Source organism: Moschus berezovskii, chromosome 4 (assembly GCF_049115385.1).
Source record: "Moschus berezovskii isolate FMDL1 chromosome 4, NW_MosBer_1.0, whole genome shotgun sequence".
NCBI lineage: Eukaryota > Metazoa > Chordata > Mammalia > Artiodactyla > Moschidae > Moschus > Moschus berezovskii.
Genome location: NC_142463.1, coordinates 56963197 through 56987468, shown reverse-complemented (window position 1 = coordinate 56987468; position 24272 = coordinate 56963197). Strand labels below are relative to the sequence as shown.

Genomic DNA, 24272 nt, shown 5'->3' with positions numbered 1-24272 from the left:
AAGATGAGATGGTTGGATGGCAGCACCGATGCGGTGGATGTGGATTTGAGTAGCTCTGAGTGTTGGTGATGGACAGGGAAGCCTGGCGTGCTACAGCCCATGTGTCGCAGAGAGTCAGACACGACTGAGTGACTGAACTGAAATAAATAACTAAAACGATGTGCTTGTGTAACATTTGAACACTGATGTTAAATGGTCTTAACTTGGGAGCGCGCGTGCGCACTGGCGGCGCGGCGGCATTGCTCCTTGGCGGGCCGGCTGGCAGTGGGGCGGGCCGGCTGGCCGTGGGGCGGGAGGCGGCCATGGGGCAGGGGGCGGCCGCGGCTCCAGGGGCCGGCTAGTGACGGCGAGCGGCAGCGGGGCGCCGGGACCCGCGGGTGCGGCCTGGCGAGGAGACGGCCCCGCAGGCGCCCGGGGCAGCGAACGGTGAGGGCGCGTCCCCTCTGCCCGGCCCTCTGCCCGGGGCCGGGGGGGCGGGGCTGGAACGACCCTGCCCACTGCCTGGCCGGACCTCGACCCCCGCGACCGCCCTGTGAACGAGGTGGCGGGCCCGGCCCTCACGCGGGGAGGTCAGTTAGGGTCCACGTCACGGTATTCATCCTCGGAAAGCGCCTTTGTGCTCAGAACCCAGCGCCCAGCCGACGACCCTTGAGGCCGGCGGCTGGCCCGCCTGAGCCGGTCTCTCTGCCTCTGCGTCCCGGGCGCTCTGGTTCTCGTGGAGCCTCCTCACCCGCCGCGGATCCGGCCTGAGCCCAGGCGTACGCACTTCCTGCTGGACGGCGCCCTGGGCTTTGGCCGTGACCTTTGCCCCGTTGCGGAAACTCGAGGACGAGGACAGGGACCCACAGGCTCTGCTCCTCTGCGCCCCGTTCTGTCAGGTCCTGGCCAGCACTGGGCATCACCTACCGGCGGGAGAGGGGAGATTTAATAGGCATCCTGGGTTTTCGGGCCAAAGTCCTCCACATCCATCAATTGCAGAAATGGAACAAGAAAAAGTCAACGGGAACAAGGAGCCGCGTGCAGAGGCATCCTTGCACCGCTGTTCCGCGTGCCATGGGGACGAGGACTGGGGCCCAGGCCACCCACTCCGGGGCTGCGCCAAGTCCCGCAGTCTGTCGGCTGAGCCTGTCCTGGCCAGCGCCCGTGAGTTCAGGAGGAACCGCTCTCTGCACGGGCCGTGCCCAGTGACCCAGCCTGCTGCAGCCCTTCAAGGAGCTCTGTGCGTACCTGATGGAGGAGAACAACATGGTCGTGTATGTGGAGAAGAAGGTTCTGGAAGACCCTGCCCTCCTGAACGATGACCACTTCGGGCCAGTGAAGAGGAAGTTCTGCACCTTCAGAGAAGATTACGATGACATCTCCAATCAGATCGACCTCATCATCTGCCTGGGGGGAGACAGGACCCTGCTATACGCCTCCTCCCTCTTCCAGGGTAGTGTGCCTCCAGTCATGGCATTCCATCTGGGCTCCCTGGGCTTCCTGACCCCCTTCAACTTCGAAAACTTTCGGTCACAAGTTACTCAGGTGATACAGGGGAACGCAGCTGTTGTTCTCCGGAGCCGGCTGAAGGTCAGGGTCGTGAAGGAGCCCCGAGGGAAGAAGGTGGCCGTCCCCAATGACATCAGCGAGAATGGGGTGCTGGCTGCAGGCCTGGACGTGGAGGTTGGGAAGCAGGCTGTGCAGTACCAGGTCGTGAACGAGGTGGTGATTGACAGAGGCCCCTCCTCTTACCTGTCCAAAGTGGACGTCTACCTGGATGGGCACCTCATCACCACAGTACAGGGCGATGGCATGATCGTCTCCACCCCGACGGGCAGCACGGCGTATGCGGCTGCCGCGGGGGCATCCATGATCCACCCCAACGTGCCCGCCATCATGGTCACACCCATCTGCCCCCACTCGCTTTCCTTTCGGCCCATTTTGGTGCCTGCGGGGGTTGAGCTGAAGATCATGCTGTCTGTCACCAGAGGCAAGGAACACTGCATGGGTGTCTTTTGATGGACGAAAGAGACAGGAGATCCGCCACGGAGACAGCATTAGCATCACGACCTCTTGCTACCCCCTTCCCTCCATCTGCGTCCGTGACCCCGTGAGCGACTGGTTCGAGAGCCTGGCGCAGTGTCTGCACTGGAATGTGCGGAAGAAGCAGGCCCACTTTCAGGAGGACGAGGAGGACGCGGACGAGGAGGGCAGGGAGGAGCAGGCGGGGAGCTAGGCCGGTGTCCTGTCTGCGCTCTGTGAACTTCACGGGCCCCGCGCCGCTTGTCTCTGGCCAGAGGAAGGGCCTGCAGTCTGCCTTGTGTCGACCAGATCAGTTGTTTTTAACGTTTTAAATCTGACTTTTCTGAATTTCTAAACAAGCCAGTGAGCAGGCCACACAAGCTCTGAAGACAGCCCAGGCACAACCCACCAGGCAAGTAGTCAGAGCCCAGTCCAGTTGGAGATGGCTGAGCCAGGTGGTTATGGCTGAGCTGGGTGGTGGGCTCCTTGTGATTCCTTGTCAGGAAACTTCCACGAATCAGTCTATTGAAATTGAGAGGGGATCAGAATGAACAGGTCTATCCTACAGTCTTGAAAATAAACATCTCACGGCCAAAAATCTCCCTTCAGCTTCACAACGTCCCTGAAAGCCACTTGGGGGAGTTTGTGCAGGAGCTGCTCCCCAGCTTGGCGTTCATCCTGAATCTGCCAGGCCTCCTGCCTCTGTCACCAGGCCTGGTCTTCTCCCTGCTTCTGGTGATGCCGTGGCAGGCAGGGGTCGGACTACACACATTCCTCGGGAAGCAGGGGCGTGCCTCCCCACCCTGGAAAGTGTTTTCAATCCTGTGTCTACTTTTTAGAGATTCTTTTAAACTTTTCTGAGAGTGCTTACGAACAGATTATTTTGTACACACTGTGAGATTTCTGCAGGAGGGCTTGTGCTGTGATGTGGGACCATTCTGTGCTGCCCAAGTGGCCATCTGGAGAGCTGGGTGGCTCTGCTTAGAGGGTCTGGCGCTTGGCGGGCTGGGGAGGTACTGCTGCTGCTCCGGCTTCTCACCAGGGGCCTGACTTCAAGGGCACGTCTGTCATCCCAGCCCCTATGCCTCTCTCGCTGGCTGAGTGGCCACGTGGGGCTGGGCCCGCGTGGAGCCTGGCGAGGGTTGTGGTCAGTGGGCCTCTGGCTACTGGTGCCTCACAGGCGTCCTGGTTTTGAGTCGCTGAATTCCTTCTGAGCTGCGTTTTCACCTGTGAAATTGGCCAGAAAGGATGGAGGGCCTGTACTTTCTCGAACTCACTTTTGGAGGGCTGGGGGCCGGGAGGTTGAGCTCTGCCCATCTGGAACGTGATGGTCTGATAGGAGGGCATCTGGGGTCTCCAGGGCTGGCCCTGCAGCCTGAGCACTGTGGCCGCTGTTCACGTGTCTGTCGAGTGCTGTCCACCCGAGTGGCTGGGCAGCTCGGCCAGTGCTGGGATGGAGGTGGGCTCCTACCCTCTGCCCACGAGCTCCAGCACAGAGGGTGGACCACCAGGCCTCCCACAGGCTGAGGGGGTGACACCCCCAGCTTTAGGTCCAGAAGAGTGGTCAGAACGCAGGTCACACATTCAGACAACAAAGCAGGTGCAGACCAAGTCCTGCAGAATGATGGGGAATGACCTAGGAAACTTTGGGTTTTTGAAGTAAATTCTTAATGTTAATATCTTGAAATTTGTTAAATGTTGAAAGCCTTATTACTATTTTCAGATTCTTTCAATAAACGGACTTGTTTTAAAAAAAAAAAAAAGTTCTTAACTTCCCTAATTAGTTAATTCAATCCAAAGCACCAAATGGTCTGTTCTCGAAGTCCTATACAAATACAAACTGGTATCTAGAACTATATAATAAAGATACTAAAAAGTGTTCGTTGAATTGGTTGAAAAAAGTCAATTAAAATAATCTCATCTCTTTTATTGTCCTACTATTGGGGCCATTGAATTGCATATATCAAAGTTGTTTATTCATGCATTTCTAGGATTTAGGAATGAATAGAGTTAACTCTGGATATAGTGATCTAAAGTACATATCTGAAAAAAACTTAGAATGACAAATATTGAAGATATTTTTCTATAAGATGATGAATTTAGAGTAGTAGGAAGTAGTTGTTTACTTACATATTATTTATTTTCTAAGACACTTGTCTACTTATCAGACAAAAGACAAAACCTAAAATACTATATTTGTGTGTGTGTTTATGCAGCTAAAAGTGTCTTCAATATTGGAGAGCAGAGAAGGTGAGTCAGTCAGCTTCACATTCCCTTGTCATTATTCAGTCACAGAGTCATGTCCAACTCTTTGCAACCTCGTGAACTGCAGCACACCAGGCTTCCCTGTCCTTAATTAGGGGGCTTCTCAGGGTGCTGTTAATTTATTTTTCTTTGTTGTTGGTGCTATTATACAAATGTTTATGTCATGAAAATTCATTGATATATGTATTTATAATACGTGTACTTATCTGCATATGTATACTTGCTTCAAACTGGTCATTATAAATGGATGCTGATGGAAGAATTTTTAGAGTTTTATGAGTTAAATTAAGTCTGAGAAACTCCAGAACATGTATCAGTGTGTTTTTCTTTATTTTTTGTCATTTCTGAATTTGGTTAATTCACATTTTTGTTAAGATTCCTTTATATCTGTGTTCATAGAGTATACTGGTCTATAGTTTCTTTTTTTTGTTGTTATATCTTTTCATATGCACTAAGTCCCTTCAGTCATGTCCGACTCTTTGTGACCCCATGGACTGTACCACGCCAGGCTCCTCTGTCCATGGGAGTCTCCAGGCAAGAGTGCTAGAGTGGGTTGCCATTTCCTTCTCCAGGGGATCTTCCCGACCCAGGGATTGAGCCCAATTCTCTTATGTCTCCTGCTTTGGCAGGTAGGTTATTTACCACTAGGGCTACCTGGGAGGCCCTCTGTTATATCTTTATTTGGCTTTACTATCAGAGTGATGCTAACTTCATAGAATGAGTTTAGAAGTGTTCACCCCTCCTATACTTTATGAAAGTATTAGTAAAATATTGGTATTATTTTTTCATTTATATGTCTAATAGAATGCACCAGGGAAGCCACTTTGGATTAGACATAACTTCTTTTTCTTTATTACCAATTTAATTTCTTCTTCTTCTTCTTTTTAATTGAAGTGTAATTGTTTTACAATATTGTATTGTGAGAGGTTTGGAAAAAATGGAACCCTCTGTACTGTTGGTGGGAATGTACATTGACAGAGCCACTATGGGAACCAGTATGGAGGTTCCTTAAAAAACTAAAAATACAGCAACCATATGACTCAGGAATCTCATTACTGGGCATACATCCTGAGGAAACAATGATGCAAAAAGATATATGTAACCCAATGTTCAATGAAGCATTATTTAAATATTCTGAACTTGGAAGCAATCTAGATGTCCATCTACAGATGAATGGATAAAGAAGATGTGTACATATATACAATGGGATGTTACTGAGGAACAAAATTAAGTCATTCGTAGTGATATGGATGAATACAGGATGTGTCATACAGAGGGAAATAAGTCAGAAAGACAAAAACAAATATTGTATGATAGCAAGAAGTGAAGTGAAGTGAAAGTCTCTCAGTCGTGTCCGACTCTTTGTGACCCTATGAACTATACAGTCCATGGAATTCTCCAGGCCAGAATACTGGAGTGGGTAGTTTTTCCCTTTGCCAGGGGATCTTCCCAACCCAGAGACTGAACCCAGGTTTCCCACATTGCAGGTGGATTCTTTACCATCTGAGCCACCAGGGTGACCCAAGAATACAGAATGGGTAGCCTATCCTTTCTCCAGCAGATCTTCCTGACCCAGGAATCAAACCGGGGTCTCCTGCATTGCAGGCAGATTCTTTACCAACTGAACTATCAGGGAAGAAGGCAGTGACCAAAACCATCTCAAAGAAAAAGAAATGCAAAAAGGCAAATTAGATGTCTGAGGAGACTTCACAAATAACTGAAGAAAGAAGAGAAGCAAATAGCAAGGGAAAAAGGGAAAGATATGCCCAACTGAATACAGAGTTCCAGAGAATAGCAATAAGAGATAAGAGGATTTTTTTTTAATGAACAAAGAAAATAATTAAAAGAAAGCAATAGAATGGGAAAGATGAGATATCTCTTCAAGAAAAATGGAGATATCAAGGGAACATTTCATGCAAAAATGGGCACGATAAAGAATAGAAATGGAACAGAAGCAAAGAAATTAAGAAGAGGTGGCAATAATACAGAGAACTATACAAAAAGATCTTAATGACCCAGATGACCACAATGGTATGGTCACTTACCAAGAGCCAGAAAACCTGGAGTGTGAAGTCAGGGGGGCCTTAGGAAGCATTACTGCAAACAAAGCTAGTGGAGGTGAGAGATTTCAGCTGAGCTATTACAATCCAAAAGATGATGCTGTTAAAGTGCCGTGCTCAATATGTAAGGAAATTTAGAAAACTCAATAGCAGCCACAGGACTGGAAAAGGGAAGTTTTCATTCCAATCCCCCAAAGGGGCAATGCCAAAGAATGTTCAAATTACCACATAATCATACTCATTTCACATGCTAGCAAGATAATGCTCAAAATCCTTCAAGCAAGGCTTCAGCAGTATGTGATTTGAGAACTTCCAGATGTACAAGATGGATTTAGAAAAGGCAGAGAAACAACAAATCAAATTGCCAACATTTGTTGGATAATGGAGGAAACAATAGAATTTCAATAAAATATCTACTTCTGCTTCAATGACTATGCTAAAGCCATGGATTGTGTGGACCACAACAAACTGTTGAAAAATTCTTAAAGAGATGAGAGTACCAGATCACCTTACTTATCTCCTGAGAAACCTATATGTGGGTCAAGAAGAAACAGTTAGAACAACTTACTGGTTCCAAATTGGGAAAGAAGTATGTCAAGGTTGTATATTGCCACTGCTTACTTAACTTATATGCAGAGTACATCATGTGAAGTGCTGGGCTGAATGAATCACAGGCTGGAATCAAGATTGCCAGGAGAAATATCAACAACCTCAGATATGCAGATGATATCACTCTAATGGCAGGAAATGAAGAACTAAAGAGCTTCTTGATGAGGGTAAAATAGTGGAGAAACTGACTTGAAACTCAACATTCAAAAAACTAAGATCATAGCATTCGGTCCCATCACTTCATGGCAGATAGAAGAGGAAAACATTGAAACAGTGAAACATTTTATTTTCTTGGGCTCTAAAATCACTCCAGATGGTGACTTCAGCCATGAGAAATTAAGATGCTTGCTCCTTGGAAGGAAAGCTATGGGAAATCTAGCCAGCAGAGTACAAACCAGAGACATTACTTTGCTGACGAAGTTTGCTATGGTTTTTCAATAGTCATGTACAGATGTAAGAGTTGGACTATAAAGAAGGTTGAGTTCCAAAGAGCTGATGCTCTCAAACTGTGGTGAGGAGAAGACTCTTGAGAGTCCCTTGGACTGCAAGGAGATCAAATTAGTCAATCCTAAAGAAAATCAATCCTGAATATTCATTGGAATGTCTGTTGCTGAAGCTCCAATACATTGGCCATTTGATGCAAAGAGCTGACTCATTGGAAAATACACTACGCTGGGAAAGATTGAGGGCAAGAGGAGAAAGGGACAGCAGAGGATGAGATGGTTGGATTGTATCACCGACTCAATGGACCTGAATTTGAGCAAACTCTGGGAGATCATGGAGGATGCAGAAGCCTGGCATGCCGCAGTCCATGGGGTTGCACAGAGTTGGACATGACTTAGTGATTAGACAACAGCAACAATGAAATTTAGAAAAATGGTATTGATGAACCTATTTTGCAAAGCAGTAATGAAGACACAGACCTAGAGAACAGACTTGTGGACATAGAATTGAAGGAAAGGGTGGGACAAATTGAGTTACTGACATATATACATTACAATGTTCAAAATAGTTTGCTAGCGGGATGCTGCTGTATAACTTAAAGAGCTCAGCTCCATGCTATCTGATGATCTAGAGGGTGGGATGTAGGAGTGGAGGGAGGCTCGAGGGTGAGGGGATATATGTATACCTTGTGGCTCAAACGGGAAAGAGTCTACCTGCAATGCTGGGAGACCCAAATTCCATCCCTGGGTCAGGAAGATCCCTGAAGAAGGAAATGGCAACCCACTCCAGTATTCTTGCCTGGAAAATTCCATAGATGGAGGAGCCAGGCAGTTTACAGTCCATGGGGTAGCAAAGAGTTGGACATGACTGAGTGACTTCACTATTAGCCTATAGCTGATTCACATTGTTGTAAAGAGTAGGTTTAAATCAATTTATTGTTGGTTAATCTAACAACCTAACACGTGCTAGCACTAACCAAACAAATTTTTGGGCTCTCCAAGCATTTATTAAAATGTGTTGGCCAAAAAGAAGAGTTTAGAATTGACAAATGAAGTATCTGGATTCCAAGATAATGTGGATAGAAAATTCATCTTCTGTGAATGGATAATAATGTAGGTACATAACCTTTCCATGAAGGCAGAAGTTGGGATGTGGATACTGTGGGAATTCTGTTGATTTTAGAATACAGAGGACATGACAAGTATAATGTTCCTTTTGTAAGAGAAAGGAGTGGTTAGAGTTATAGACTTTAAAATATTCTAAGTTTCACTTGAAAACATTGAATAACTATTTTCTGCTTAGAATTTAAGAAGATCTACTAGATTATTATGAATAGTGCAAAGCATTCTTTCACAGCATGGCATAACTTATCTGCCAAACTCAAGCTAATTGCCTGAGATATTTTGCCATATTAACAAGCCAAGGTAATCCACGGGGACTGTATTTTTGTAACATTAATCAAATTCATTTTTTTCATTGCTCAAAGCTAGTCATAATAGTTATAATAAAATCTAAGTTTAACCTATTTTGGATAATGCCTATCTTTTGTGCTAAACAGCCTTGATAGTTTGACATTTGGGATTCCACATGAACTATTTACAATAAACCACATAGACTTAAGTGCTATTAAACGTTAAGCTAGGTTACTAAAGACTGGTGAGGATACAAAAAGGACAAAACAATTTAAAAGGGCAGTGTTTACCAGTGTAACATCTATCTATTATCTATTAGCTGTCTATTTATTTAGAAATTATTTTATCTATAGAAACACATATATAAAGGAAAAGTGAATTATTTTTAAACCATAAAGGCAGATAAGATTGAAGTTTATTGTAGGACTACCATTATTTCTTGTTAATTGGTTGACTAAGTAAGAAAGCAATCCAAAACTGAAATCAATTTCACATTATTTTATAAGGATTCTTTCATTCATTTGAGTTTATGAAAGTCATTTTACCTAAGAAATAAGGCATGCAGGCTAAAATTTTCTAAGAATATTTTCTTCAAAACCTCAGTTTTACTTTTATTTCAAAAAATAGATCTTTATTATCAGTTCACATGCTCTATTACATTAACAATAACTAAGTCCAAAATAGCAGTAAAAAGTCTGAGTCACTAAAAAAGTGACATCTCTCTCAAATGAATAACCAAAGATGACATATATACACCATTGATACTGTATAGAAAATAGATAAGTAATAAGAACCTACTACGCGACGCGAGAGACGCCGGCCCCGGCGCAACAAACCACGCAAAGAGGCGCGGCCGTGAGGAGCTACCCCACGCCTGAGGCCAGGGCCGGCGGCGGAGAGGAGCTACCCCACGTCCAATAGGCGGTGGCTGCGCGGGCGCAGGAGGGCCGAGAGGAGCTACTCCACGTTCAAGGTCAGGAGGGGCGGCCTTGAGGAGATACCCCTTGTCCAAGGTAAGGTACAGCGGCAGCACTTTGCTGGAGCGGCTGTGAAGAGATTTTCCACGACCAAGGTAAGAGAAACCCAAATAAGACGGTAGGTATTGCTAGGGGGCACCAGAAGGCAGACAAACTGAAATCATAATCACAGGAAACTAGCCGATCTGATCACATGGACCACAGCCGAATGTGGTCCACTGGAGAAGGGAATGGCAAACCACTTCAGTATACTTGCCTTGAGAACCCCATGAACAGTAACAAAGGGCAAAATGATAGGATACTGAATGAGGAATTCCCCAGGTCAGTAGGTGCCCAGTATGCTACTGGAGCTCAGTGGAGAAGTAACTCTAGAAGGAATAAAGGGATGGAGCAAAAGCAAAACCAATACCCAGTTGTGGATGTGACCAGTGATAGAAGCAAGGTCCAGTGCTGTAAAGAGCAACATTGCATAGGAACCTGGAATGTTAGGTCCATGAATCAAGGCAAATTGGAAGTGGTCAAACAGGAGATGGCAAGAGTGAACATAGACATTCTAGGAATCAGTGAACTAAAATGGACTGGAATGGGTGAATTTAACTCGGATGACCATTATATCTACTACTGTGGGCAGGAATCCCTTAGAAGAAATGGAGTAGCCATCATGGTCAACAAAAGAGTCCGAAATGCAGTATTTGGATGCAATCTTAAAAATGACAGGATGATTTCTGTTCGTTTCCAAGGCAAACCATTCAATATTACAGTAATCCAGGCCTATGCCCCAACCAGTAATGCTGAAGAAGCCGAAGTTAATTGGTTCTATGAAGACCTACAAGACCTTTTAGAACTAACACCCAAAAAAGATGTCCTTTTCATTATAGGGGACTGGAATGCAAAAGTAGGAAGTCAAGAAACACCTGGAGTAACTGGCAAATTTGGCCTTGGAGCACGGAATGAAGCAGGGCAAAGGCTAATAGAGTTTTGTCAAGAGAATGCACTGGTCATAGCAAACACCCTCTTCCAACAACACAAGAGAAGACTCTACACATGGACATCACCAGATGGTCAACACCGAAATCAGATTGATTATATTCTTTGCAACCAAAGATGGAGAAGCTGTATACAGTTAGCGAAAACAAGACCAGGAGCTGACTGTGGCTCAGATCATGAACTCCTTATTGCGAAGTTCAGACTTAAATTGAAGAAAGTAGGGAAAACCACTAGACCATTCAGATATGACCTCAATCAAATCCCTTATGATTATACAGTGGAAGTGAGAAATAGATTTAAGGGACTAGATCTGATTGATAGAGTGCCTGATGAACTCTGGACGGAGGTGCGTGACATTGTACAGGAGACAGGGACCAAGACCATCCCCATGGAAAAGAAATGCAAAAGAGCGAAATGGCTGTCTGAGGAGGCCTTACAAATAGCTGTGAAAAGAAGAGAGGTGAAAGCAAAGGAGAAAAGGAAAGATATAAGCATCTGAATGCAGAGTTCCAAAGAATAGCAAGGAGAGATAAGAAAGCCTTCCTCAGTGATCAATGCAAAGAAATAGAGGAAAACAACAGAATAGGAAAAACAAGAGACCTCTTCAAGAAAATTAGAGATTCCAAGGGAACATTTCATGCAAAGATGGGCTCGATAAAGGACAGAAATGGTATGGACCTAACAGAAGCAGAAGATATTAAGAAGAGGTGGCAGGAATACACAGAAGAACTGTACAAAAAAGATCTTCACGACCAAGATAGTCACGATAACGTGATCACTGACCTAGAGCCAGACATCTTGGAATGTGAAGTCAAGTGGGCCTTAAAAAGAATCACTACGAACAAAGCTAGTGGAGGTGATGGAATTCCAGTTGAGCTATTTCAAGTCTTGAAAGATGATGCTGTGAAAGTGCTGCACTCAATATGCCAGCAGATTTGGAAAACTCAGCAGTGGCCACAGGACTGGAAAAGGTCAGTCTTCATTCCAATCCCAAAGAAAGGCAATGCCAAAGAATGCTCAAACTACCGGACAATTGCCCTCATCTCACACGCTAGCAAAGTCATGCTCAAAATTCTCCAAGCCAGGCTTCAGCAATATGTAAACCGTGAACTCCCAGATGTTCAAGCAGGTTTTAGAAAAGGCAGAGGCACCAGAGATCAAATTGCCAACATCCGCTGGATCATGGAGAAAGCAAGAGAGTTTCAGAAAAACATCTATTTCTGCTTCATTGACTATGCCAAGGCCTTTGACTGTGTTGATCACAATAAACTGTGGAACATTCTGAAAGAGATGGGAATCCCAGACCACCTGAGCTGTCTCTTGAGAAACCTGTATGCAGGTCAGGAAGCAACAGTTAGAACTGGACATGGAACAACAGACTGGTTCCAAATAGGAAAAGGTGTACGTCAAGGTTATATATTGTCACCTTGCTTATTTAACTTCTATGCAGAGTACATCATGAGGAACGCTGGGCTGGAAGAAGCACAAGCTGGAATCAAGATTGCTGGGAGAAATATTAATAACCTCAGATATGCAGATGACACTACCCTTATGGCAGAAAGTGAAGAGGAACTCAAAAGCCTCTTGATGAAAGTGAAAGAGGAGAGAGAAAAGGTTGGCTTGAAGCTCAACATTCAGAAAACAAAGATCATGGCATCTGGTCCCATCACTTCATGGGAAATAGATGGAAAAACAGTGGAAACAGTGTCAGACTTTGTTTTTTTGGGCTCCAAAATCACTGCAGATGCTGATTGCAGCCAGGAAATTAAAAGACGCTTGCTCCTTGGAAGGAAAGTTATGACCAACCTTGATAGTATATTAAAAAGCAGAGACATTACTTTGCCAACCAAGGTCCGTCTAGTCAAAGCAATGGTTTTTCCCGTGGTCATGTATGGATGTGAGAGTTGGACTGTGAAGAAGGCTGATCGCCGAAGAATCAATGCTTTTGAACTGTGGTGGTGGAGAAGACTCTTGAGAGTCCCTTATACTGCAAGGAGATCCAACCAGTCCATTCTAAAGGAGATCAATCCTGGATGTTCATTGGAGGGACTGATGCTAAAGCTGAAACTGCAATACTTTGGCCACCTCATGCGACGAGTTGACTCACTGGAAAAGACTGATGCTGGGAAAGTTTGGGGGCAGGAGGAGAAGGGGACGACAGAGAATGAGATGGCTGGATGGCATCACCGACTCTGTGGACATGAGTTTGAGTGTACTCCGGGATTTGGTGATGGACAGGGAGGCCTGGCGTGCTTTGATTCATGGGGTCGTGGAGAGTCAGACACGACTGAATGTAACTGAACTGAACTGAACTGAACCTCTGCATAGAACAGGAAACTCTATCGATGCTCTATGGTGACCTAAACAGAAAGGAAATTTTAAAAAGAGGGATATATGTAAACATATAGCTGATGCACTTTGCTGAATGACAGAAACTAATGTAACATTGTAAAGCAACTACACTCCAATAAAATGAATAAAAATAATAACCAACTGTACTGCAGAAATGAACACAGCTCCAATGCTCATTTAAACTAGAATTACAAGAATATTTTATGTATGGCTTGTGATGAAATCATATTGAAAGGAAAGGGGAGAAAGCTGCTTCTTCTTGTCAGACGATTTCATGATAAGAATAAGTCTTCTTAGACATATCCCTCAGGGAAATAATTTAAAGAAGTCTTTTCTCAGCTTGACAACTGTCCTCATGATTTCAGTTTCTTTATTAATTCAAGGATCCATAAACGAGAATGATAAATTAAACTTATGTCAAAATTTATTTAAAGGAATTCCCTATGGTGAAACTATTGATTGAAATATGAAGATCTTTACTAACTTTTGAGAAAATTCTCCTTCCCATAAAATTGTTTTACAAATGTTTCCAAATTGGTATGTGCTTTAACCTCTAAAATGACTGTTTAAGCCAATCATTAGGTTAGACACAAGATTTTTCCAAGTAATAACAAGGCAATAATTAAAAATATGATATCATCTAGAACATTTTAAGTGTAAATTTTACTTTTGTTTTGGGTTATCCTCTTGCTGCTGCTGCTGCTGCTAAGTCACTTCAGTCGTGTCCTACTCTGTTTGACCCCACTGATGGCAGCCCACCAGGCTCCCCCATCCCTGGGATTCTCCAGGCAAGAACACTGGAGTGGGTTGCCATTTCCTTCTCCAATGTGTGAAAGTGAAGTCGCTCAGTCGTGTCCGACCCTTAGCGACCTCAAGGACTGTAGCCTACCAGGCTCCTCCATCCATGGGATTTTCTAGGCAAGAGTACTGGAGTGGCTTGCCATTGCCTTCTCTGGGGTTATCCTCTTAGGCATAGTCTAAAAACTTACCTATATTTCGATAAGTAAGAATTCAATAACTGTCTGAAATTTACAGCTACTAAAAAAGGAAAATTTATAGGTATTAAAAGAATTGATGCTTTCAAACTGTGGTGTCAGAGAAGACTCTTGAGAGTCCCTTAGACTGCAAGATCAAACCAGTCAATCCTAAAGGACACCAACCCTGAATATTCATTGGAAGAACTAAGGCTGAAGCTGAGTCCCCAATACATTGACACCTGATGCAAAGAGTCAAGTTATTGGAAAAGTCCCTGATGCTGGGAAAGACTGAAGGCAGAAGGAAAAGAGGACGACAGAGGATGAGATGGTTGGATGGCATCATCGACTCAATGGACATGAGTTTGAGCAAACTCCGATAGTGAAGGACAGGGAAGCCTGGTATGCTGAAGTCCATGGGATCGCAAAGAGCTGGACACAACTGTGCAACACAGCAACAACAACAAAAAATGCTTTCTATAGTTATAACAATAAATTTGAGGTATATTAAATATCACATGTAGTGGAAATATATTCATTTCACTTACTAGATAGCAACATCAACTCAATGTTAATTAGTTATACCAAGAAATCATACCAAATAATTTTCCAAAATGATGTTATTGATTCAACATACTTTCAAAAATAAAAATAAGTATAGTGTGCTTATGACAGCAGCACACTATATATAATATATATAACTATATTCATATATAATATATATAACTATATTCATATATAATATATATATTAAAAAGAACAAGACAATTTTGGTTGACATGGGTATGCAGCGTTTAGATGGTAGTCTCAAATCTTTTTTTTTTTTTACTTATTTTTGTTAAATATACCTATAGCATAGAGTCCACCACCATATACCTATGATGGGTTAACAATGGGTGTACATTTTTTGTCATTTCTTCCATTAAGAGTTGAAATATATTTCTTGTCCCTTTGGGCCTGGGCTAACCTTGGTGTAACTTGGTTTGTTCAATAGCATGGAGCAGAAATGACATCATGCATCTTTGAAGTTGAGTCTTGGATCTGCAAATTCTGTTTTGGCTCTCTCAAAACACTTCATCTTTGTAACCAGTCAATTACATGAAAGGTTTGTGGATTCTGCTGACTTATTCTAGTTGGATTAGCCCATCATCTTAGTCAAGTATATGTAGGAAATCATGTCAGAAAGGCTCAGTTCATGAAAAAGCCATGTAAAGAAGACTCAGGCACTCACTGATAGACCCAGATGACTTCCAAACACCAACTACCAGTCACCGGAATGAGCCCTGTTGGAGACTTCAGTCCAGTCCAGTCTCTTGATGGCTGTTGTACCAAGCTAATACCACATGGAACAGAATAAGCATCCAGGTGATTCTTGTCAAACCACAGAATCATGAGAGATAAAAAGCATTTGCTTTGGGGAAGGTGGGAGGGAGGCTTAACAGGAAGGGTATATGTATACATATAGCTAATTCATGTTGTTGTACAGCAGAAACTAATACAATATTCTAAATCAATTATGCTCCAATTAAAAAGTAGATAAAAACAAATTTTAAAAATGGTTGCTTTGTTTTGGCACTAATATTTGAGTAACAGGTAATTGACGTTCAATTACCTATTATCAGTTTATTGTATGAACATAGATCATTGAAGCAACCTTTAAGGATTATAGACAAAATGGAGTGTGTTTAGAAAAGAGGGCTGTCTTCGACATCTTCACACTTGTAAATATTAGAATGGGCTTTGAGATTAGTGTTACTGCTTTCAGCTTGTTGTCAGTCATAGCAGGTGTCCTCAACTTCCATCTGAGCCATGTTCATTCAATCAGGTCTTTGAGGCCCGGTCTGTGGATCAGTTTATGGCAAACATTCTAATGTCCTTCTGAAGACTATCCTGAGTTCTATCCTGAATACAAGCATGCAGCTGGAGCACAGACAACATAACTAACACTTTTCAGTCCCTCCTTCTGCGAGTTGATATGATTTCCTACATTTCTTGACTAGATGATGGGTTAATCCAAATGGAATAGGTCAGCAGGATCCAAAACACTTTCATTCAATTGACTTTGAAATCACATGGTTTTCAGTCCAACTGAAGACTCATGAAAAATCTATCTAACACTCTCCAGAGGCCTCTTTTAGAATACTGAATGATTTTATCATAGAGGTAGTTGAACTGTTTCAAAGTATGTTTTGTAACTGTAAGTCTTATTGGAATTTTCTAATAACATAATAGTGAATAGAGAAACCTGATGATGTAAAGAAGACAAAGAAGAAAAGTATTAGAAACTCTGGTTTAAATATTTAATGATTATTGGCACGTGTATTTAGTAAGTTTCTGTTAAGTTTACAAATAAATAATATTATTGTGTTTATAACCTAGTTTTGATGCCAGACATGCAAATAGTTAACTGCAGTGTAACTCAGAATGAAAAAAAAAAAGATGCTTAAATAATAACTTACATGAGTCCAGAGAAAAGAAAGTTTTATTCTGATTTTAGAAATTTATTGGAGAAGAAAGAATAGAGTTTGAAGAAATCAAAGGAAATATAGGAGTTAGCAAAAGAGATAAGGACAAGAAAATGTCGCTAGGTAATGACGAAGGTAGCTGAATTCCAGATTGAGAGAATGCAGTGAACAAAGGAATAGTAACCATGGGGAATTTGGAAATTTTGATATGGATAACATAACAGGAAGATAACTGAGAAACAGGTGTTTGAAGCCATAGTCTTGTACGGATGTGAGCTGGAGTATAAAGAATGCTGAGTGCCAAAGAACTGATGTTTTTGAATTGTGTTGCTGGGGAAGACTCTTGAGAGTCCCATGGACAGCAAGGAGATCAAACCAGTCAATCCTAAATGAAATCAACTCTGAATATTCATTAGAAGAATTGATGCTGAAGCTGAAACTCCCAATACTTTGATATGAAAAACTGACTCATTGGAAGAGCCCCTGATGCTGGGAAAGATTGAGGGCAAAAGAAGACGGTGATGAGAGAGGATGAGATGGTTGGATGGCATCACTGACTCAATGTACATGAGTTTCAACAAACTCTGGGAGATAATGAAGGACAGGGAAGTCTGGCATGCTTGGGGTTGCAAAGGGTCAGACACGACTTAGTAACTGAACAACAATGGTACTAGGGAATGGTTTTGGGGGGGAGGGCAGTTGGATTATATGACCAGACTGATCTTGTGGAAAGTAAGCTGGTGACAGGATGGAGGATAATCTGAGAGGAGGATGGACGTGTAGCACATAGAATATTTAGGAGGCTCCTGCAGTAGTTCAGCAGAGGAAAAGTGGAAATACCTAAGAGTAACTGGGAGTCAGGGAATAATCTTCTTTAAGACTATCTTTGGTCTTGAGGTTGGAAAGAAACAACTTTGAAGTTTCCAACTTGGGTGGCTGGGAAGATAGTGCTATAATTATCCTATTGAAGAGGATAGGAATCTTTTGCTACAGAAAAAAGAAAAAGAGGCATAATAAAAGTGCATTGGTCTTATGTGGAGATTGCATGCATTTGCAATTCATCTGTAAAACTCATAAGAAAAAAACTCAGAAAGTGTTATCAGTAGAAAATAAACCAGTTGTAGAAAGAAACTAAAGCCATGGGCAAAGAGGAAATGTGCAGAAGAGTAAAATAAAACCTCTGATAATCCCAATGATTCAGGAAAATAGGAACAGAGACACCAGTGAAGCAGAATAAGAAAATCATGAGAGTCACATCATTGAATCAAGCAGGTTCGTGGAAACAGGGTCAAATATTACAAAAGGTTACAGATGATGAAAACCAAAAGCCAAAATCAGACCCAGTAATGAGAAGAGTATCATAAAGAAATTGAAAAAGCAAGCATGCACCAATATTTCAAGACAATTAGAAGAGAAAAGAAGAGAACAGTACAAAAATGCTATCTGAGGTACCCAGATCATCAACATGTATAACAGCTTCTCAGAAGAGATCAGTTATAAATGATCCAAAAATGGATCGGAGTATAGAATAATGAATTTTAGATTAGTGATTTACAACACGAAGTATTTCATTTAAGGAATATACTATTATAAACTCCTTAATGATATTGGCACTGCTAAAACAGAGAACACATGGACTATTTAGAAGCCACATCTGGGTAGTTTTCATTTATTTTCATTTAAAGTTATAGCCAAATTCATCTTAAACATTTTTGCATAATTTTATATAATGTGAATATGTATTGAGTACATACAAGGGAAATGCACAATTAAACTTTGATTACGGTTTCATGTCAAACTATATTTCTTTTCTAAAACCCAGAAACTAATTCATTATATTAATGCATGCACATTTATTAGTGATCTTAAAATGTAATATTCAAATTCTTAATTCTACCTGGCTAGTATTACGATACTGAATAAATAGATTGTTGTTCCCTTTAACACTTGACACTGTTCATTAATCAAAAAAGGCTTCACTTTCATAGAAGATCACAAAGTTCTATAGTTTACAATAATAGGGCAATGCCACAGTATTTTGATTTTTTTTGAAGAATGAACTATAAAATCTCCATGTTTATAAGGAACAAAAAAAAATATGAAATTGACAAAAATAAGGCAACTCTCTCTCAAAAACAGTTCATGAAATTTCTTGTAGACTGCTTTCAGTGTCTTAGAGGTGCCTCTTCTGAAGGTCCACTTCTGCTTAAATTATTTTAGCTAATTCAATGTACATAGCAGTTTCACTTTTTGTAGCAAGTGTTCTCATGAGACCCTTTACTTATCCAGTCAGGTATTTCTGATCAACCACGACCAAATACTCTAGGAAGGATTCCAGGAGGTCAAAGCCGTGCATGTGAGAGCATGAGGTGTTGCTTCCACTACTTGTTTTCTTTAAATATGTTTGGAAAGCTTGAGGAAATACCTCTAGAGAATCTGGATATTTTTCACTTGTTTGTGATTAAAAACGAATAAAAAAGTCTCCTTTAACAGAAGACACTTAATTAAAGCTAAAGGAAAAAGCTACCCACTTAACAGCAGGGGTACCCATGGATACAAATGCTTCATTAATTGGATGAAAATAGAGGAGAAAAACCTTTCCAAAAATATTACTATGTGTTTCTGAACACATTTCATTAAGTGCGTTCTTTAATCAGTGATCAGCCTAGACTTCCCACAGTCATGGCTTCAAAACACTTTTAGACAAAACACTACAAAAGAGGAGCAGGATGGAAATTAGAAGCACATTCTTTTTTGTTATGAAGAGCAAAAAGAACATTATCTACTCATATATTGAGCTTGTGTATCACTACAAAGAAAAGACTGCTCATTCATTCATGAATTCGATCATCCCTAATGCCTGTGGTCCAATGCTAGATGCTAAGTACAGATCAGTGAACAATAATGACACTCATCAATAGGGAGCTCCAGTCTCCCGTGATAAAAGCCATAACATAGATGAGTACAAAGTGCTCCAGGAAGACTATGGTGATATGAAATATCAATAACCTCAGATATGCAGATGACACCACATTATGGCAGAAAGTGAAGAAGAACTAAAAAGCCTCTTGATGAAAGTGAAAGAGGAGAGTGAAAAAGTTGGCTTAAAGCTCAACATTCAGAAAACTAAGATCATGGCATCTGGTCCCATCACTTCATGACAAGTAGATGGGGAAACAACGGAAACAGTGAGACACTTCATATTTTTGGGCTCCACAATCACTGCAGATGGTGACTGCAGCCATGAAATTAAAAGATTATGCTCCTTGAAAGAAAAACTATAACCAACCTGCTGCTGCTGCTGCTGAGTCACGTCAGTTATGTCCGACTCTGTGCGACCCCATAGTCGGCAGCCCACCAGGCTCTGATGTCCCTGGGATTCTCCAGGCAAGAACACTGGAGTGGGCTTCCATTTCCTTCTCCAATGCATGAAAGTGAAAAGTGAAAGTGAAGTTGCTCAGTCGTGTCCGACTATTTCGCGATCCCATGGACTGCAGCCTACCAGGCTCCTCCCTCTATGGGATTTTCCAGGCAAGAATACTGAAGTGGGGGGCCATCACCTTCTCCAATAACCAACCTAGACAGTATATTAAAAAGCAGAGACATTGCCAACAAAGGTCCACCTTTCAAAGCTATGGTTTTTCCAGTAGTCATGTATGGATGTGAAAGTTGGACTATAAAGAAAGCTGAGCACCAAAGAATTGATGCTTTTAAACTGTAGTGTTGGAGAAGACTATTGAGAGTCCCTTGGACAGCAAGGAGATCCAACCAGTCCATCCTAAAGGAAATCAGTCCTGAATATTCAGTGGAAGGACTGACGCTGAAGCTGAAACTCCAATACTTTGGCCACCTGATGCAAAGAATTGACTCATTGGGAAAAAAAAAACCCTGATGATGGGAAAGATTGAAGGCAGGAGGAGAAGGGGACGACAGAGGATGAGATGGTTGTATGGCATCACCAACACTTTGGACATGAGTTTGAACAAGCTCTGGGAGTTGGAGATGGACAGGGAAGCCTGACGTGCTGCAGTCCATGGGGTTGCAAAGAGTCAGACACGACTGAGCAACTAAACTGAACTGAACTGGGAGGACAAAGCTTGTTCTTCTGAGGAAATCGCTTCTATACTTACACCTCAGAATAAAAAAGAATTAACCAGTCAGAGAATGAGGGAAAGGTATATTTAGGCAGTATTTAAAAAGGTTAACTGAGACATATTAAATACTGTAAATCTGAGCAAAATTTGATTTGAATCCAGTAGTACCAAATTGAAAGTAAATGGAGCACTCCAGAACTAGAGCTTGGAGAAAAGACAATAGACACAGCAATAAAGCAGGGAAGTGATTTGATTGGCTCTAGCTTATGCAGTTGCCTTGTTTGGGAAATGTGTGTTTCCCTGTTTGTATATTGTCCGTAGATTTTGGTTTCCTAACCTTGAGGCATTTATGAGCTTGTGATTTGGTTTGCTTATGAGAGCTGTTGAGGGGTTAGAATACCAAAAATCTAACGGTCTCTTTGCTTATTTAATTTAATGGCAGAAAGAATGATATACATAGATACAAAGAAGCAGGGAGAACTTGAAACTTCTGCAAGTGATTTCATGTAGCAGAAGGACAAAGAGCTGAATGAAGCATACGGAATGAAGAAAAGACCAAAGGCAGAGGCAGCAACCAGTTAATGAGAGACTTCCTCAGCTATGTTCACAAGAATGGATTTTGCTTGAAAAAAATGGTTTTAATACATGTCAACAACTGGACATTTTTGGAAAATTGATATTTTAAAAATATCTCTATACAAACTATGTAAAAAGTACAACTAAGTATACAAAATCTGCTTTTCACGTCTATTTAAAGAGAGAATAGACTAGCAATATCTACATGATATCCTCATATGAGCTGACTTAGCAACATCACAAACGTCATGTAATGGTTTTACAAGGATGATATTACTGATCTTGTTGAATACAGACCTACTATTTAGCTCTAATAATAAAAAATGTAAAAGTAGCAATGATTAATATTAAAATCAAATACTGCAGAGAAAAGTATTTCCAAGATTTAAAGTCAATATTTTGTAAAGAATACAGTTCAGTTCAGTTCAGTTCAGTCGCTCAGTAGTGTCCAACTCTCCGCGACCCCATGAATCACAGCACGCCAGGCCTCCCTGTCCATCACCAACTCCCGGAGTACACTCAAACTCATGTCCGCAGAGTCGGTGATGCCATCCAGCCATCTCATTCTCCGTCGTCCCCTTCTCCTCCCGCCCCCAACCTTTCCCAGCATCAGAGTCTTTTCCAGTGAGTCAACTCGTCGCATGAGGTGGCCAAAGTATTGCAGTTTCAGCTTTAGCGTCAGTCCCTCCAATGAACATCCAGGATTGATCTCCTCTAGAATGTACTGGTTGGATCTCCTTGCAGTATAAGGGACTCTCAAGAGTCTTCTCCAGAACCACAGTTCAAAAGCATCGATTCTTCGGCGATCAGCCTTCTTCACAGTCCAACTCTCACATCCATACATGACCACGGGAAAAACCATTGCCTTGACTAGACGGACCTTGGTTGGCAAAGTAATGTCTCTGCTTTTAATATACTATCAAGGTTGGTCATAACTTTTCTTCCAAGGAGCAAGCATCTTTTAATTTCATGGCTGCAATCAGCATCTGCAGTGGTTTTGGAGCTCCCCAAAATAAATTCTGACACTGTTTCCACTGTTTTTCCATCTATTTCCCATGAAGTGATGGGACCAGATGCCATGATCTTTGTTTTCTGAATGTTGAGCTTCAAGCCAACCTTTTCACTCTCCTCTTTCACTTTCATCAAGAGGCTTCTGAGTTCCTCTTCACTTTCTGCCATAAGGGTAGTGTCATCTACATATCCAAGGTTATTGATATTTCTCCCAGCAATCTTGATTCCAGCTTGTGCTTCTTCCAGCCCAGCGTTCCTCATGATGTACTCTGCATATAAGTTAAATAAGCAAGGTGACAATATACAACCTTGACGTACACCTTTTCCTATTTGGAACCAGTCTGTTGTTCCATGTCCAGTTCTAACTGTTGCTTCCTGACCTGCATACAGGTTTCTCAAGAGGCAGGTCAGGTGGTCTGGGATTCCCATCTCTTTCAGAATGTTCCACAGTTTATTGTGATCAACACAAAGGCTTTGGCATAGTCAATGAAGCAGAAATAGATGTTTTTCTGAAACTCTCTTACTTTCTCCATGATCCAGCGGATGTTGGCAATTTGATCTCTGGTGCCTCTGCCTTTTCTAAAACCTGCTTGAACATCTGGGAGTTCACGGTTTACATACTGCTGAAGCCTGCTTTGAGCATGACTTTGCTAGCGTGTGAGATGAGTGCAATTGTGCGGTAGTTTGAGCATTCTTTGGCATTGCCTTTCTTTGGGATTGGAATGAAGACTGACCTCTTCCAGTCCTGTGGCCACTGCTGAGTTTTCCAAATCTGCTGGCATATTGAGTGCAGCACTTTCACAGCATCATCTTTCAAGACTTGAAATAGCTCAACTGGAATTCCATCACCTCCACTAGCTTTGTTCGTAGTGATGCTTTCTAAGGCCCACTTGACTTCACATTCCAAGATGTCTGGCTCTAGGTCAGTGATCACATTATCATGACTATCTTGGTCGTGAAGATCTTTTTTTTACAGTTCTTCTGTGTATTCCTGCCACATCTTCTTAATATCTTCTGCTTCTGTTAGGTCCATACAATTTCTGTCCTTTATCGAGCCCATCTTTGCATGAAAAGTTCCCTTGGAATCTCTAATTTTCTTGAAGAGGTCTCTTGTTTTTCCTATTCTGTTGTTTTCCTCTATTTCTTTGCATTGATCACTGAGGAAGGCTTTCTTATCTCTCCTTGATATTCTTTGGAACTCTGCATTCAGATGCTTATATCTTTCCTTTTCTCCTTTGCTTTTCTCTTCTCTTCTTTTCACAGCTATTTGTAAGTCCTCCTCAGACAGCCATTTCGCTCTTTTGCATTTCTTTTCCATGGGAATGGTCTTGGTCCCTGTCTCCTGTACAATGTCATGAACCTCCGTCCAGAGTTCATCAGGCACTCTATCTATCAGATCTAGTCCCTTATATCTATTTCTCACTTCCACTGTATAATCATAAGGGATTTGATTGAGGTCATATCTGAATGGTCTAGTGGTTTTCCCTACTTTCTTCAATTTAAGTCTGAATTTGGCAATAAGGAGTTCATGATCTGAGCCACAGTCAGCTCCTGGTATTGTAAGAATACAATCTTACCATATATATGAGAGAACTTGATATAGGTGGTGACAGAAACAGGTATGTATGCAAAAGTGGCATAATGATTGGTCCCTTCTCCAAAATTAAATTTGGTGAGGTGATAATGTTGGTATTAGCAATATTGTATGCATTGCATAGGGTGTCCTTATGGTTCAGTTGGTAAAGAATCGACCTGCAAGGTGGGAGACCAGGGTTCGATCCCTGGGTTGGGAAGATCCCTTGGAAAATGGAAAGGCTACCCACTCCAATATTTTGGCCTGGAGAATCTGGAGAATTCCATAGACTGTATAAGTCGATGGCACAGCAAAGAGTCAGACACAACTGAGCGACTTTCACTTTCACTTTCCCCGGTGGCTCAGAGGGTAAAGAATCTGCCTGCAATGCAGGAGATCCAGGTTCAATCCCTGGGTCAAGAAGCTCCCCTGGAGAAGGGAAAGGCTACCCACTCCAGCATTCTTGCCTGGA

The 24272-nt window shown here is 42.2% G+C and overlaps 1 pseudogene; it reads left to right on the top strand.

Annotated features, from left to right (window-relative positions):
• Positions 1-965: 965 nt before the first annotated feature.
• On the top strand, positions 966-2398 carry LOC129540852 (NAD kinase pseudogene; annotated as a pseudogene).
• Positions 2399-24272: the final 21874 nt, after the last annotated feature.